Genomic DNA, 5,391 nt, shown 5'->3' on the forward strand with positions numbered 1-5,391 from the left:
TGCCCCCCTCCGTGCCCCCCTCCCGTGCCTCCTCCTGTGCCCCCCTCCGTGCCCCCCTCCTGTGCCCCCCTCCGTGCCCCCCTCCCGTGCCCCTCCTGTGCCCCCCTCCGTGCCCCCCTCCGTGCCCCCCTCCCGTGCCCCCCTCCGTGCCCCCCTCCTGGTGCCCCCCTCCGTGCCCCCCTCCTGTGCCCCCCTCCGTGCCCCCCTCCTGTGCCCCCTCCTGTGCCCCCCTCCTGTGCCCCCCTCCGTGCCCCCCTCCCGTGCCCCCCTCCGTGCCCCCCTCCTGTGCCCCCTCCTGTGCCCCCCTCCGTGCCCCCCTCCCGTGCCCCCCTCCGTGCCCCCCCTCCTGTGCCCCCCTCCGTGCCCCCCTCCTGTGCCCCCCTCCTGTGCCCCCCTCCGTGCCCCCCTCCTGTGCCCCCTCCTGTGCCCCCCTCCTGTGCCCCCCTCCGTGCCCCCCTCCGTGCCCCCCTCCTGTGCCCCCTCCTGTGCCCCCCTCCTGTGCCCCCTCCTGTGCCCCCCTCCGTGCCCCCCTCCCGTGCCCCCCTCCTGTGCCCCCCTCCGTGCCCCCCTCCTGTGCCCCCCTCCTGTGCCCCCCTCCGTGCCCCCCTCCTGTGCCCCCTCCTGTGCCCCCCTCCTGTGCCCCCCTCCGTGCCCCCCTCCCGTGCCCCCCTCCGTGCCCCCCTCCTGTGCCCCCTCCTGTGCCCCCCTCCTGTGCCCCCCTCCGTGCCCCCCTCCCGTGCCCCCCTCCGTGCCCCCCTCCTGTGCCCCCCTCCGTGCCCCCCTCCTGTGCCCCCCTCCTGTGCCCCCCCTCCGTGCCCCCCTCCTGTGCCCCCTCCTGTGCCCCCCTCCGTGCCCCCCTCCCGTGCCCCCCTCCTGTGCCCCCCTCCCGTGCCCCCCTCCGTGCCCCCCTCCGTGCCCCCCTCCGTGCCCCCCTCCCGTGCCCCCCTCCGTGCCCCCCTCCTGTGCCCCCCTCCGTGCCCCCCTCCGTGCCCCCCTCCTGTGCCCCCCTCCCGTGCCCCCCTCCGTGCCCCCCTCCTGTGCCCCCCTCCGTGCCCCCCTCCCGTGCCCTCCTCCTGTGCCCCCCTCCGTGCCCCCCTCCGTGCCCCCCTCCTGTGCCCCCCTCCGTGCCCCCCTCCCGTGCCCTCCTGTGCCCCCCTCCGTGCCCCCCTCCTGTGCCCCCCTCCCGTGCCCCCCTCCTGTGCCCCCCTCCGTGCCCCCCTCCTGTGCCCCCCTCCGTGCCCCCCTCCTGTGCCCCCCTCCCGTGCCCCCCTCCCGTGCCCCCCTCCGTGCCCCCCTCCTGTGCCCCCCTCCGTGCCCCCCTCCCGTGCCCTCCTGTGCCCCCCTCCCGTGCCCCCCTCCTGTGCCCCCCTCCGTGCCCCCCTCCGTGCCCCCCTCCGTGCCCTCCTGTGCCCCCCTCCCGTGCCCCCCTCCTGTGCCCCCCTCCGTGCCCCCCTCCTGTGCCCCCCTCCTGTGCCCCCCTCCGTGCCCCCCTCCTGTGCCCCCCTCCTGTGCCCCCGTCCGTGCCCCCCTCCTGTGCCCCCCTCCTGTGCCCCCCTCCGTGCCCCCCTCCTGTGCCCCCCTCCGTGCCCCCTCCTGTGCCCCCCTCCTGTGCCCCCCTCCGTGCCCCCCTCCTGTGCCCCCCTCCGTGCCCCCCTCCTGTGCCCCCCTCCGTGCCCCCCTCCTGTGCCCCCCTCCCGTGCCCCCCTCCCGTGCCCTCCTGTGCCCCCCTCCCGTGCCCCCCTCCTGTGCCCCCCTCCCGTGCCCCCCTCCGTGCCCCCCTCCTGTGCCCCCCTCCGTGCCCCCCTCCCGTGCCCTCCTGTGCCCCCCTCCCGTGCCCCCCTCCTGTGCCCCCCTCCCGTGCCCCCCTCCTGTGCCCCCCTCCGTGCCCCCCTCCTGTGCCCCCCTCCTGTGCCCCCCTCCGTGCCCCCCTCCTGTGCCCCCCTCCGTGCCCCCCTCCTGTGCCCCCCTCCGTGCCCCCTCCTGTGCCCCCCTCCGTGCCCCCCTCCTGTGCCCCCCTCCGTGCCCCCCTCCTGTGCCCCCCTCCGTGCCCCCCTCCTGTGCCCCCCTCCGTGCCCCCCTCCCGTGCCCTCCTGTGCCCCCCTCCCGTGCCCCCCTCCTGTGCCCCCCTCCCGTGCCCCCCTCCCATACCCCCCTCCGTGCCCCCCTCCTGTGCCCCCCTCCCGTGCCCCCCTCCTGTGCCCTCCTCCGTGCCCCCCTCCCGTGCCCTCTGTGCCCCCCTCCCGTGCCCCCCTCCTGTGCCCCCCTCCTGTGCCCCCCTCCCGTGCCCCCCTCCCGTGCCCCCCTCCGTGCCCCCCTCCTGTGCCCCCCTCCGTGCCCCCCTCCGTGCCCCCCTCCCGTGCCCTCCTGTGCCCCCCTCCCGTGCCCCCCTCCTGTGCCCCCCTCCGTGCCCCCCTCCCGTGCCCCCCTCCGTGCCCCCCTCCCGTGCCCCCCTCCGTGCCCCCCTCCCGTGCCCCCCTCCCGTGCCCCCCTCCTGTGCCCCCCTCCTGTGCCAGGCCTTTCCCCCCTTCTGTGCCAGGCCTTTCCCCCTCCTGTGCCAGGCCTTCCCCCCCTCCTGTGCCAGGCCTTTCCACCTCCCCCTCCTGTGCCAGGCCTTTCCCCCTCCTGTGCCAGGCCTTTCCCCCCCTCCTGTGCCAGGCCTTTCCCCCTCCTGTGCCGGCCTTTCCCCCTCCCGTGCCAGGCCTTTCCCCTCCTGTGCCCCCCTCCTGTGCCAGGCCTTTCCCCCTCCTGTGCCAGGCCTTTCCCCCTCCTGTGCCAGGCCTTTTCCCCTCCTGTGCCGGCCTTTCCCCCTCCCGTGTCAGGCCTTTCCCCCTCCTGTGTCAGGCCTTTCCCCCTCCTGTGCCAGGCCTTTCCCCTCCCGTGCCAGGCCTTTCCCCCCTTCTGTGCCAGGCCTTTCCCCCTCCCCCTCCTGTGCCAGGCCTTTCCCCCTCCTGTGCCCCCCTCCTGTGCCAGGCCTTTCCCCCTCCTGTGCCAGGCCTTTCCCCCCTCCTGTGCCAGGCCTTTCCCCCCTTCTGTGCCAGGCCTTTTCCGCTCCTGTGCCAGGCCTTTCCCCCCTCCTGTGCCAGGCCTTTCCCCCCTCCTGTGCCAGGCCTTTCCCCTCCTGTGCTGAGCCTTTCCCACTCCTGTGCCAGGCCTTTCCCCCCTCCTGTGCCAGGCCTTTCCCCCTCCCCCTCCTGTGCCCCCCTCCGTGCCCCCCTCCGTGCCCCCCTCCTGTGCCCCCCTCCTGTGCCCCCCTCTGTGCCCCCTCCGTGCCCCCCTCCTGTGCTCCCCTCCGTGCCCCCTCCTGTGCCCCCCTCCGTGCCCCCCTCCGTGCCCCCCTCCCGTGCCCCCCTCCGTGCCCCCCTCCCGTGCCCCCCTCCGTGCCCCCCTCCTTTGCCCCCCTCCGTGCCCCCCTCCTGTGCCCCCCTCCCGTGCCCCCCTCCGTGCCCCCCTCCCGTGCCCCCCTCCGTGCCTCCCTCCCCCCTCCTGTGCCCCCCTCCGTGCCCCCCTCCTGTGCCCCCCTCCTGTACTGAGCCTTTCCCCTCCTGTGCCAGGCCTTTCCCCCCTCCTGTGCCAGGCCTTTCCCCCCTTCTGTGCCAGGCCTTTCCCCCCTTCTGTGCCAGGCCTTTCCCCCTCCTGTGCCAGGCCTTCCCCCCCTCCTGTGCCAGGCCTTTCCACCTCCCCCTCCTGTGCCAGGCCTTTCCCCCTCCTGTGCCAGGCCTTTCCCCCCTCCTGTGCCAGGCCTTTCCCCCTCCTGTGCCGGCCTTTCCCCCTCCCGTGCCAGGCCTTTCCCCTCCTGTGCCCCCCTCCTGTGCCAGGCCTTTCCCCCTCCTGTGCCAGGCCTTTCCCTCTCCTGTGCCAGGCCTTTTCCCCTCCTGTGCCGGCCTTTCCCCCTCCCGTGTCAGGCCTTTCCCCCTCCTGTGTCAGGCCTTTCCCCCTCCTGTGCCAGGCCTTTCCCCTCCCGTGCCAGGCCTTTCCCCCCTTCTGTGCCAGGCCTTTCCCCCTCCCCCTCCTGTGCCAGGCCTTTCCCCCTCCTGTGCCCCCCTCCTGTGCCAGGCCTTTCCCCTCCTGTGCCTTTCCCCCTCCTGTGCCAGGCCTTTCCCCCCTCCTGTGCCAGGCCTTTCCCCCCTTCTGTGCCAGGCCTTTTCCGCTCCTGTGCCAGGCCTTTCCCCCCTCCTGTGCCAGGCCTTTCCCCCCTCCTGTGCCAGGCCTTTCCCCTCCTGTGCTGAGCCTTTCCCCCTCCTGTGCCAGGCCTTTCCCCCCTCCTGTGCCAGGCCTTTCCCCCTCCCCCTCCTGTGCCCCCCTCCGTGCCCCCCTCCGTGCCCCCCTCCTGTGCCCCCCTCCTGTGCCCCCCTCTGTGCCCCCTCCGTGCCCCCCTCCTGTGCCCCCCTCCGTGCCCCCCTCCGTGCCCCCCTCCTGTGCCCCCCTCCTGTGCCCCCCTCTGTGCCCCCTCCGTGCCCCCCTCCTGTGCCCCCCTCCGTGCCCCCTCCTGTGCCCCCCTCCTGTGCCCCCCTCCGTGCCCCCCTCCTGTGCCCCCCTCCGTGCCCCCATCCTGTGCCCCCCTCCTGCCCCCCTCCTGTGCCCCCCTCCTGTGCCCCCCTCCGTGTCCCCCTCCGTGCCCCCCTCCTGTGCCCCCTCCTGTGCCCCCCTCTGTGCCCTCCTCCTGTGCCCCCCTCCGTGCCCCCCTGCTGTGCCCCCCTCCTGTGTCCCCCTCCGTGCCCCCCTCCCGTGCCCCCCTCTGTGCCCCCCTCCCGTGCCCCCCCTCGTGCCCCCCTCCCGTGCCCCCCTCCTGTGCCCCCCTCCGTGCCCCCCTCCTGTGCCCCCCTCCGTGCCCCCTTTCCCGTGCCCCCCTCCCGTGCCCCCCTCCGTGCCCCCCTCCTGTGCCCCCCTCCGTGCCCCCCTCCTGTGCTGAGCCTTTCCCCTCCTGTGCCAGGCCTTCCCCCCCTCCTGTGCCAGGCCTTTCCACCTCCCCCTCCTGTGCCAGGCCTTTCCCCCTCCTGTGCCAGGCCTTTCCCCCCTCCTGTGCCAGGCCTTTCCCCCTCCTGTGCCAGGCCTTTTCCCCTCCTGTGCCGGCCTTTCCCCCTCCCGTGCCAGGCCTTTCCCCTCCTGTGCCCCCTCCCGTGCCCCCCTCCGTGCCCCCCTCCGTGCCCCCCTCCTGTGCCCCCCTCCGTGCCCCCCTCCTGTGCCCCCTCCTGTGCCCCCTCCCGTGCCCCCCTCCCGTGCCCCCCTCCGTGCCCCCCTCCTGTGCCCCCTCCTGTGCCCCCCTCCGTGCCCCCCTCCTGTGCCCCCCTCCTGTGCCCCCCTCCGTGCCCCCCTCCCGTGCCCCCCTCCGTGCCCCCCTCCTGTGCCCCCCTCCCGTGCCCCCCTCCGTGCCCCCCTCCTGTGCCCCCCTCC

Source organism: Pleurodeles waltl, chromosome 3_1, assembly GCF_031143425.1.
Source record: "Pleurodeles waltl isolate 20211129_DDA chromosome 3_1, aPleWal1.hap1.20221129, whole genome shotgun sequence".
Lineage (NCBI taxonomy): Eukaryota > Metazoa > Chordata > Amphibia > Caudata > Salamandridae > Pleurodeles > Pleurodeles waltl.